The sequence below is a fragment of the Orcinus orca genome, chromosome 19 (assembly GCF_937001465.1).
Source record: "Orcinus orca chromosome 19, mOrcOrc1.1, whole genome shotgun sequence".
In the NCBI taxonomy this organism is placed as follows: domain Eukaryota; kingdom Metazoa; phylum Chordata; class Mammalia; order Artiodactyla; family Delphinidae; genus Orcinus; species Orcinus orca.
This window is the reverse complement of record NC_064577.1, coordinates 4,480,899-4,492,215: the sequence shown is the minus strand read 5'-3', so window position 1 is coordinate 4,492,215 and position 11,317 is coordinate 4,480,899.

Sequence of the window (11,317 nt, the reverse complement as noted above, 5' to 3'; positions counted from 1 at the left end):
AGCTGACTTTAAGTAAAGGAGATGACCCTCAGTAATGTGGGTGGACCTCACCCAATCAGTTGAAGGCCCGAAGAGAAAACCTGAGGTTTCCTGGTGAAGAAATTCTGTCTCAAGACTGCAGAATTGGGACTTTGCTGGTGGCGCAGTAGTTAAGAATCTGCCTGCCAATGCAGGGGACACGGGGTTCAAGCCCTGGTCTGGGAGGATCCCACATTCCACGGAACAACTAAGCCCGTGGCCACACTTACTGATCCTGCGTGCCACAACTACTGAAGCCCACGCACCTAGAGCCCGTGCTCCATAACAAGAGAAGCCACCGCAATGAGAAGCCCACGCGCAGCAACGAAGACCCAACGCAGCCAAAAAAAAAGACTGAGGAATCATCTCCTGCCTGACTTTCTAGGCTGCCCTACAGATTTTAGACTTACCAGCCCCCACAATTGTGAGAGAGAGCGAGAGAGAGAGAGAGAGTGTGTGTGTGTGTGTGTGTGTGTGTACATATGAGAAAACTGATGATCAGAGAAATTAAGTAATTGCACAAGGTCACGTAGCCAGGAAGTGGCAGGGTTTGAATCCAGGTCCCTCGCACTACAAAGTTTACTTTCCACTATAGGATGCTGTCTCTCCAGTCATAACATTGCGGGTTAGAGGACGTTTGATTTCAGGCTGTTTAATGGAAAGTGGAATGTTCTCCTACCCTCGAACTCTGAAGAAAGAACCTATAGAAGTCCAATTCCTCTGACCATCTGATCTGCTCTGTATTCTGGTGACACTTGGAACAAAGACTGGAGCCGGGAGCAGGGGAGAAAGTAAAGGGAGGGATAAGGATTTTATCACTGGGGTTTTTCTTGCAAGCAACAGAAACTGACTTTCCCCAAGTTGCAGAAAAAGGAAAGGATCTGAAGAATATTGTTGAGGGACAGCTCACAGGAAAAAGTGCTGTGCAGGCTGGACCGTGAGGGCCCTAGCAACGGACTCACTGCACGGACAGGCTGGTGAGCCCACTGCGGCTGCAGAGACTAACCTGGAACCTGCTCCTTCTCCCATGAGTGAGGTGCTCAACAGGACATCTGTCCAGCTGAGCAGCTTAGGTCATGCTTGCCCCAGTCTGTACCCAGACCCAGAGGCAGGACCTGGGCTTATACTGGGAGGGATGCTAGGAATTACCACCCACAGAAAATGAGGGAAGCTTTATTTCCCAAAAGAAAATCAGGGTACTGGGAAAAAGGGAGATGCACACTTGACAGCCAAAATGATAAATGACCACTATAGCAGCAAAAGAATCTTAGATTAAAAATATTTCAGGATGGGTCCATCGCCGGTAGACAAGACAGTCATCAAGAAGGACGAACAGGAGCATGAGTTTTTTTTTTTTTTTTTTTTTTTTTTTTGCGGTACGCGGGCCTCTCACTGTTGTGGCCTCTCCCGTTGCGGAGCACAGGCTCCGGACGCGCAGGCTCAGCGGCCATGGCTCACGGGCCCAGCCGCTCCGCGGCATGTGGGATCTTCGCGGACCGGGGCACGAACGCGCGTCCCCTGCATCGGCAGGTGGACTCCCAACCGCTACGCCACCAGGGAAGCCCGGAGCATGAGTTTTACAAGCGACCCCTCTACCCTCACCACAGGAGCCAGGGGATTCTCTCACTTCCCCGACCTCTGTCCCCAAAGCTAGTTCTGTTTTTTCTTTACCCAGGATTGATTTATTCAATAAACTAACAAGATCGAAAAAACAAACAAACAGGCCCAGCTGTCCTGTTTGTGGGGTAGTAAGGAGCACACCTCTAGGCTTTAGCTTGATTTTTGGCTCTAGAAAAAGGCTCTTTGTACAAAAGTTTTCATATTAAACATAAATAGCAATAATAAGAATACCAACTAGTCTCCACCGAACACTAACTGTGTGCTGGGCAGTGTTCTAAGTGCATTGTTTGACGCTCATCTTGTTTTCATAACAACACTGAGGTAGGTACAATTATTATCACCACGTTACATGCGAGAAAACCAAGGGAGGTGGAGGTTAACTAACTTGCCCACACGGCTCATGAATGGCAAGCAGTACATGCTAGTGTCTCTTTACAATTCTAATCCTAAAATATTAAGCTGCATAGGAGATTGTCAGATAATCACAAGCAACTAAGGTTCTCCAGGCAAGCCTTCCTCCTAGCTGGAGAGCTGACAGGGTCTGATGCTTGCTTGATAAAGTCTCTGCCTTGATGTCTGATCTGAGCTGTTCAATTCCATTTTCTTAATGGCTGTCAATCAGTTCCCCACTGTTTCCCCTGAGGCTGGACCCAGCAGGGGTGTCATCAGCACTTAGGAGGAGCATTAAGAACAAAGCCTGATGCGGCTGTTTGTTTTTCCCCTGTGAGAGGGCTCATCCCTCAGCACAGTCAGGAGCTCTCGGTGCCCGAATGAATGGCTTCCCAAATCGCTGACCTTCCCGAGGCACCCAGTAAGACCAGAGCAGACATAAACGAGATGTGAGTTCAAATGATGCTGGCCACCACTTCCGGTTCCTGGGACTTCACTCTTAGACCAGAGATATCCAATAAAAATACAATGTAGCTCCCTAGCACCATAAACAAAAATAAACTCAAAAGGGATTAAAGACCTAAATGTAAGGCCAGACACTGTAAAACTCTTAGAAGAAAACACAGGCAGAACACTCTATGACATAAAGCACAGCAAGATCTTTTTTGATCCACCTCCTAGAGAAAGGGAAATAAAAACAAAAATAAACAAATGGGACCTAATGAAACTTAAAAGCTTTTGCCCAGCAAAGGAAACCATAAAAAAGACAAAAAGGCAACCCTCAGAATGGAAGAAAATATTTGCAAACGAAGCAACTGACAAAGCATTAATCTCCAAAATATACAAGTAGCCCATGCAGCTCAATATCAAAAACACAAACAACCCAATCCAAAAATGGGCAGAAGACCTAAATAGACATTTCTCCAAAGAACATATACAGATTGCCAGCAAACACATGAAAGGTTGCTCAACATCACTAATCATTAGAGAAATGCAAATCAAAACTACACTGGTCAGAATGGTCATCATCAAAAAATCTACAAACAATAAATGCTGGAGAGGGTGTGGAGAAAAGAGAACCCTCTTGCACTGTTGGTGGGAATGTAGATTGTTCTCTATGGAGAACAGTATGGAGGTTCCTTAAAAAACTAAAAATAGAACTACCATATGACCCAGCAATCCCACTACTGGGCATATACCCTGAGAAAACCATAATTCAAAAAGAGTCATGTACCACAATATTCACTGCAGCTCTATTTACAATAGCCAGGACATGGAAGCCACCTAAGTGTCCATCGACAGATGAACGGATAAAGAAGATGTGGCACATATATACAATGGAATATTATTCAGCCATAAAAAGAAATGAAATTGAGTTATTTGTAGTGAGGTGGATGGACCTTGAGACTGTCATACAGAGTGAAGTAAGTCAGAAAGAGAAAGACAAATACCATATGCTAACACATATATATGGAATCTAAAAAAAAAAATGGTTCTGGTGAACCTAGGGGCAGGACAGGAATAAAGACGCAGACGTAAAGAATGGACTTGAGGACATGGTGGGGGGGAAGGGGAAGCTGGGACGAAGTGAGAGGGTGGCATGGACATATATACACTACCAAATGTAAAATCGATAGCTAGTGGGAAGCAGCTGCATAGCACAGGGGGATCAGCTCGGTGCTTTGTGTCCACCTAGAAGGGTGGGATAGGGAGGGTGGGAGGGAGGCGCAAGAGGGAAGGGATATGGGGATATATGTATATGTTTAGCTGATTCACTTTGTTATACAGCAGAAACTAACACACTATTGTAAAGCAGTTATGGTCCAATAAAGATGTTAAAAAAAATATATATATATATATATAATTTGTATATAATGTGGGCCACACATTTGAAATTCTTTAGTAGCCATATTTTTAATGTGGAATAAAATTTTAAAATATATTTTATTTAACACAAAAATTCAAAGTATGATCATTTCAACATATCATCGATAGAAAATTTTATTAATGAGGCATTTCACATTCTTTTCATATTAAATCCTGAAATCCAATGTGTATTTTGCACTGAGCACACAGCTCAGTTGTTGTTGTTGTTGTTTTAATATTTATTTATTTATTTGGCTGTGCTGTGTCTTAGTTGCGGCATGCGGGATCTTTGTTGCCACGTGCAGGGTCTTTTAGCTGCAGCACGTGGGATCTAATCCCCTGACCAGGGATCAAACCCGGGCCCCCTGCATTTGGAGCACGGAGTCTTAACTATTAGACCATCACGGAAGTCCCCACAGCTCAGTTTGGACCAGCCACATTTCAAGCGCTCAGAAGCCCTATGTGGCTAGTGGCTACTGCATCAGAGAGACAGTCCTAGAGCGTAATTTTTCAACCACATCATTCCTCAAATCTGAGCACCTGCGAGGTGCCTATCTGGTCTGAGACCTCATGGAATTTACATTTTAGAGAGGATGATGTAGTAAAGAAGTAAACATACAAATAAACAAAATAATTGTTGGTTGTGATGAGCAGCTACCTCAGAGTGAGTTGGGAGGGCATTTGAGTGTGATAGGTGGGGGTGAGGGGATGGGGAGTCTTCTCTCGGGAAGGGCCATCCAAGCTAGAACCTAAGGACAGAAGGAATCAGCATGTGAAGCCGGAGAGCCTTCCAGGGGAGGCCAGTGGTGGTGCAAAGACCCTGAGGCTGAAAGTCCTTGGTGTGGGAGATGCAGAAAGGATGGCTGTGTGTTTGGGCACAAATGGCCGAAGAGTTGAGTAGTCAAGGACCAGAGTGCCTACTTAGGGTTCGGGATTTCATTCTAAACAAGAGGAGAAACCACTGACCCATTTTAAACAGTGGAGTGGTGGGGTCTGATCTCAGTTTTAAAAAGATGTCTCTGCCTAGTAACAGGATAAGTTGGGCCAATAAGGATCCTTTTTTCTCCTCCCCACCCCCAAACACATAGGAATGCCTTTCATTTAAAAAAACAAAACTAAACAGAATGAAACTGAGCTATGTATCTGAGTTTGATAGAAAGAAAGGCAAAGAATCTTGGATCAGAGACTAAGCGGAAAGTTAAACACAGAGCAGGAAGATCCTGAGTGGACTCTGGCTGCTGGGGGAGTGGGGAGGGGAGTGAGGCCAGGAGAAATTTCCAGAATACAAACCCTAATGGATGGGGGCTGGAGTTTTCATGTCTGTGCTGCGCCCGCTTGAAAAGGGGACTTATAACTGAAATCTGTTCATAAACGCAGGACCCTGAAAGGGGTCTCCCAATTCCCAATGAAATGGCTTAAATTACCTTCCCTCACCAGCTCAGGGAGGAAACAAGAAATCTTGTCTTGGTCTGGTTGGAGAAATAATCTGTCAAAAATTAGAACTGCCAACCTATGCCATGTGGCAGCGTAGATTAAAAAAAATTACACTATCTGAGTGGTGTGGGAATTAGCAAATAGGGCCCAGACCAGTGGGTTGGAATTAGGTAGGACAAGGACAGGGAGAGCAGGTTAGGAGGCTCCTGTATTATTTTGCAGGGTTCTTGGTCTTTAATGTGCAAATGGATCACCTGGGGATCTTATTAAAATGCAGATTCTGATTTTCCAGGTCTAGGTGGGGGCCTGAGACTCTGCATCTCTAACAAGCTCCAGAGTGATGCCAGTACTGCTGGTCCCCAAACCATTCTTTGAGTGGCAAGGCTCTCTGCAACAGATAATGGTGGCTTAGACTAGATTGGTGGTGAGATAGATAGAAGAGGATGTATTCAAGAGATAGGTTGGGAGAGGATCGATACTGAAGGACAGATGTGGATGAAAGGGAAAGGGAATCAAGGAAACCCAAGCTTGGGTTTCTGGCTTTGGTAACTGGGTGATGGTGGTGTCATTTATTGATGTAGGGAAGACGAAGGCAGGAACGGGCTTTTTTTTGGGGGGGAGGGCTGGGGGAATGGGACTGTGTGTGGGAGGGATCAAAAACTCAAGGTCAGGCAACTGCAAATACCATGTCTTATCTCCTTTCTATGAAAAATGTTACTAGGAGGCATCCAGGACATGGATGATCTATTTTCCCAGCTTGGGTTGCTAACAACAATTTTTGCTTTGTAGGTCCAATCTGGCAAGTCTTAACAGCCAACTTTGTAAATGGGATGCAGAAATGACCAGCAAACTCCTCCTATCTGCCTTTCACACAATCAACACGCACTTCCCCTGCTTAGTATCAGTGATGATCATGACACAAATCAGCTGAATTTAGGCTCTATCTACTGGGATCTTCCAGACTCTTCATCATGCAGTCAGTTTGAGTGAGCAGAGTGCTTGTGCATTGCAGTTTCTAATCAATGATATAACGTGCAGAGTTAAGGATTCTTTCTGGACAAATATTTCTTTAAAAAAGGAAAAGAAATGATCTTCTGTGCCAGGCACTCTGCTAGGTACTTTTACAAACATCATCTTCTTCAGTTGCTCCAACAGTTTTTCCAGGTAGGTTCTGTTATTCCTCTTTTCACAGGTGAGGAATGTGAGGCTCGGAGGGATGTGTACCTTGTTCAAAGTCCCACACAGCCAATGAATGGAAGGGTTGGGAGCTGAACCTCTATCAGCCTTGGTTCAAAGTGCAAGTCCTTTTTATACTACTCTGGGCTCCCCACACATGGCACATGGCTCTGTGCCATGCGTGAGGCAGGATGCACAGAACTTCAGAAAACATCTTTCCAGTCCTTGAGGAGCTTAACCCAAAAGGAGAGGGAAAACAGTCTTGCAGACCTATTTGACATATGGCCTTGCATTGCTAGTTAAATGCCAATTGTATGATCAGTCCACCCCGGATGGCTGTTCTCTTGCTCTCTGTACATCTCCCTCCTCGACCAGTGCCTGCTTCACCTACACCTTGCTCACCTGACTGACCTTCCGTCTTAATCATAGAGACTAATCAGCAAATGCCCGCGTACTTGCTCCCCGACCCAGCTAGTGATTGTTCTGATCTTTAGGTCAGAACTATCTCCACTAGGATATTTTATCAAAGGGGCGGTGAGAGGCCGGCCCCTCTGCTGGTTTCCCTGGCAATCGATGAGCCGACCTGACTTCAATTCCCCCTGTAACTGGTAACCTCCCTCTTCCCCTGGTAGCAAGACTGCTGCCATGTCGTGCCCGCCGTCGGCCTTGCAAGGTGGGGTGTTGCTCCAGGACCTTGCTTTAGACATGTAAGCCCCTCCGTCCATGAAACCATTGACGTCTCTCTCGCTGACTCCGGGCTCTTTCTTTGGTCTTGAGGCTGGGCAAGTACAGGGCTTGCAATCCTGCAGGGTGCAGCCCAACACCAGCGTCATTGGAGAAATTACTTCAGAGTCAGGGCGAGGGAGGCTCAGCAGAATGTTCCAGAGAAGGTGGCAATTTACACCATGTTTGTGAGTATGGCGAGGACCTGGAGAGAGAGGAGACCCTCCCATGCAGCAATACCAGGTCGTGGGACTAATGCAAGCCGGGCAAGGTGGCAGCCTCTGCTAACAGGCTTTCCTCCACTCCCATCTTCCCCACTAACATCCGTCCTGGATTTTCTGGGCCCAGGTTGAATGCCTGATGCCTTTAGGCCGAAATAGCTGTCCATTTCCCATTCACTCATGACACCCTGGGATTATTTCTATTGCTGCTATTTCCATATTAAACGATTGTGTTTTCTACTATATATAAAAGAGATAACTAATAAGGACCTACTGTATAGAACAGGGAACTCAGTACTCTGTAATGGCCTCTGTGAGCAAAGAATCTACAAAAGAGTGGATATATTCATACGTATAACTGATTTACTTTGCTGTACACCTGAAACTAACACAACATTGTAAATCAGCTATACTCCAATAAAAATTTTTTAAAAATTAAAAAGAAAATATTATGTTTTGTGCTCCCTTCTTGAGGTCAGGGACTTCATATATTTTTGAATCCCCAGAGACAAAACAATGCCTGGCACATAATAAGCTCTTGATAAGAAAAACAATTTTGGGAAGAATTGAATATTTTTCATGATGACTTTCCTCTCCTCTGCACCATTCTGTTAATTGGTTTGCTCCACTCCGTATTGGTTGGGATATATCAGTGATTTAAACAAGATAGTGTATTGCTTCCATGTATGAGTAAGAGTAGAAGCAGTTCACAGTGATAAGGTGCCTTCATGGTGTGGGATACCTAGGATCCTGCTGGCCAGTAGCTCTGTCACCTGTAGTACGTCGCCATTTATTTGCACGGGTGAAGGTGGCTCACCGCCACATCTGCGTTCTAGGCAGCAGAAAGGGGCAAAGAGGGAAGACAGACCACTTTCTTTTTAAAGGTGGAAGCAGCACATCTCCCATTTCTTCACATCCCATTTCCAGGACCTAGTCACATGGCTCGAGATGGCTACAAAGGAGACTGGAAAAAGGTAGTTTTCATCTGGTCAAACATCTAAGATTAAAATTCTATTGCCAGAGAAGGAAAGAACAGATACGGGGGTGTGGGGAGGGCAGAAGTAGCAGTGTCTGCCACACTTTCTTTTCTTTTTTTACAAATTTATTTTGTTGAAGTAAAGTCGATTTACAATGTCGTGTTTGTTTCTTGTGTACAGCAGAGTGATTCAGTTATACCTGTATATACATATTGTTTTTCATATTCTTTTCCATTGTGGTTTATTACAGGATATTGAATATAGTTCCCTGTGCTATAGAGTAGAACCTTGTTGGTTATACTCTCTTTTCTTATACTGTCTTATTGTAGATGTCCAGATAGTTCCATATGATATGCTTGACCTATTTTTTTCTTGCCAAGTTACATTTTCTATTGAATTACTTGCAACTGTTGAATCATGTATGGTCATCTTGTCTGTCCTCTGAGAGCATGAATTCTTTCATCTGTATCTTGCACAGCCTTGATCGTATAGCATGCCTTGTACCTAGATACTCAATCAATAGTTGCTGAATGAATACATGGGTGAAAAAGAGAAGAGTTTTGTCATTATGCCATTACCTTGTCTCTATGGAATGGGATTTATCAGTTACATTGAGTCAACAGTACAAATAAACCAGTATTATCCATGTGGAGTTCTCACAAAATGTGGAAGCAGTAAGGGACATAAACATCCTCTTCCCTGCCCTTTGGTGATCACTTGAGCCAGGGAAGAGTCAGAACTAGGACCAGTGACTTTACTCCCAGGACACATGTCACGATGTCAACTGTACCACCACCATCTTCTCCCCCTTTCCTCTGGCTCTCCTTCAGAAGGAGGACCCACTCTCCCCTTCGTAATTCTAGAAACACTTCTTTTAAGTTAGAATACAAATACCAAGGGGGGCAGGGGTGAGTAAATAGTCATGAGAATCTATAGTTTCTAAAGAGTCCTGATACTACCTTCCCTGTACATTTTGATCAGCGGGTTTGGCTCATGGAGGTGGAAATAGCTCATCCACCTTATGCAACTGGGTTACATTTTGGCGATACCAGGGCCAGCTGGCCCCTGAGAGGTCTGTTACCATGGCAAACAGAAAGGTCACCTTGTGATTACCCACTTGACCCGAGCTTGTTATGTCTAGACACTCATGCTGAGGGCGACATCACCCAGGAAATCAGAGACTCATAGACCTGCCCTAGTTTCTGATTTGTCACATTTTCCTCCAGCCTCCTGGACCCAAAACAGCATTTCCAGCTCCTTTCAGATACCTGTCTGGCATTTCCTCGCTCTCTGCACTCCTGGGGCAGGGCTGCTTTCGGCCAACAGACACTGCCCCTCCCTCCCCCAGTCCAGGAAGGGCCCTGGCCTCTATGACAGCAAATCCATTGCACCACTTAAGTTTAATTAGAGCACAATGACGGATGATTAGTTTACACATCAAAGCACTGAAACAACTCAACAAATTGGCCCCATCCCAAAGCCCAGCACAGGAGCTGGCCTTGAACTCGGAGGCTCTGCCCGTGGGGGCCCCGGAGCTGGCAATGAAAGCTGGGGAGCCCCATGCGGAGGCACACAGAAGGAGTTCTGTTTCTCAAGAGAAGAAATGGATGCCAGCTGTTTCCCACCCTTATTGTGCCTCTGCATCTCTCTCGCCCTGGCTTTCCACCTCCGAGCTCTCCCTGGGCTGCCGCTTAAAGTTCATGTGTAGTTGACTCTCGGTAATTTGGAGACAGATTATCAACCCGTGAGTTACCCAAGCCCTTTGCTAATTCTCTTTTTTGCCCTGTTTACCCTCCAAGTGGGATCTTGACTGTTCATTAGGACACCTACCAAGGAAGGAGAGAGAAACAGAAAATTCATCTTCAAACCAGGCCACTTGGCTACCAGCTGCTGACTTTTGGTTTGCGTTTTAATGGGGGAAAAAGATAAAAACTATAGATTGTGATGAGGTAAAGGAATTATTTCTGGGTCTCCTTCATGCACATTCTCCGCCTTCCTGTGGATGACCAAGAGCCAGGTGAACACATGAGAGCACGTGGCATTAGACTGTTTCTGTCATTTATCACATATTTCAGATCCCTTATTGTCATGCTGGGGCTCCAGAGAGACTGGTGTTGTGTTGGAAGCGGTTTGGTTCTTCTGGCTCAAAAGACCAGTCTGTTCATACTAACAATCACTTAATTCAGTGATTAAACAAACAAAAAACCCTAAAAGTCCACCCAGTAGTTGAACTGAATTGACCCTCTCGCTTGGTCTACACTCAGCCTCGTGGAAACAACTGGTGTGTCCTGCTTCTTTGATGAAATGACCTTTTTAAAGGTGGAAGCAGCGCATCTCCCATCTCTTCACATTCCATTTTCAGGACCTAGTCACATGGCTGGAGATGGCTACAAAGGAGCCTGGAAAAAGGTCTCCTCTTTGACCCTCTTTGACCATCTCATCAAAGAAGGTCATCTCATCAAAGACAATGGCAGAGCAGAGACTTGCATCTAGGTCTTCCTTTGTGGCCCTTATCTCTCAGGACCATGTGATATTTCTAATGGTCGGAAGAAAACAGGGCTGTGGCCACATAAAAATCTCACAGAGCACAAAGGCTCAGCCCTCTCTCCTGAACAATTGGTGGAGGCGCGGTGCATGGTGGGATTCTTGTTTCCTCGCTGTGGGCCATGGGGGTGAGCGGGCATCAGCCTCACCACTGTGATGTGGGCAGACAGATGAATGCTGGCTGCCTGTAGCACAGGACAGTGGGCGGGAGCTGTACTGGGTTCAGACTGCTTGTAAGCAAAGCACTTAGGAGGATGACGCTGCATTATTAGCATAAACCAGGAGCCTATTGATCTGGCTGATTAGAAAACCTTCCAAGGCACTGGGGTAATTAGCACAATTTACAGC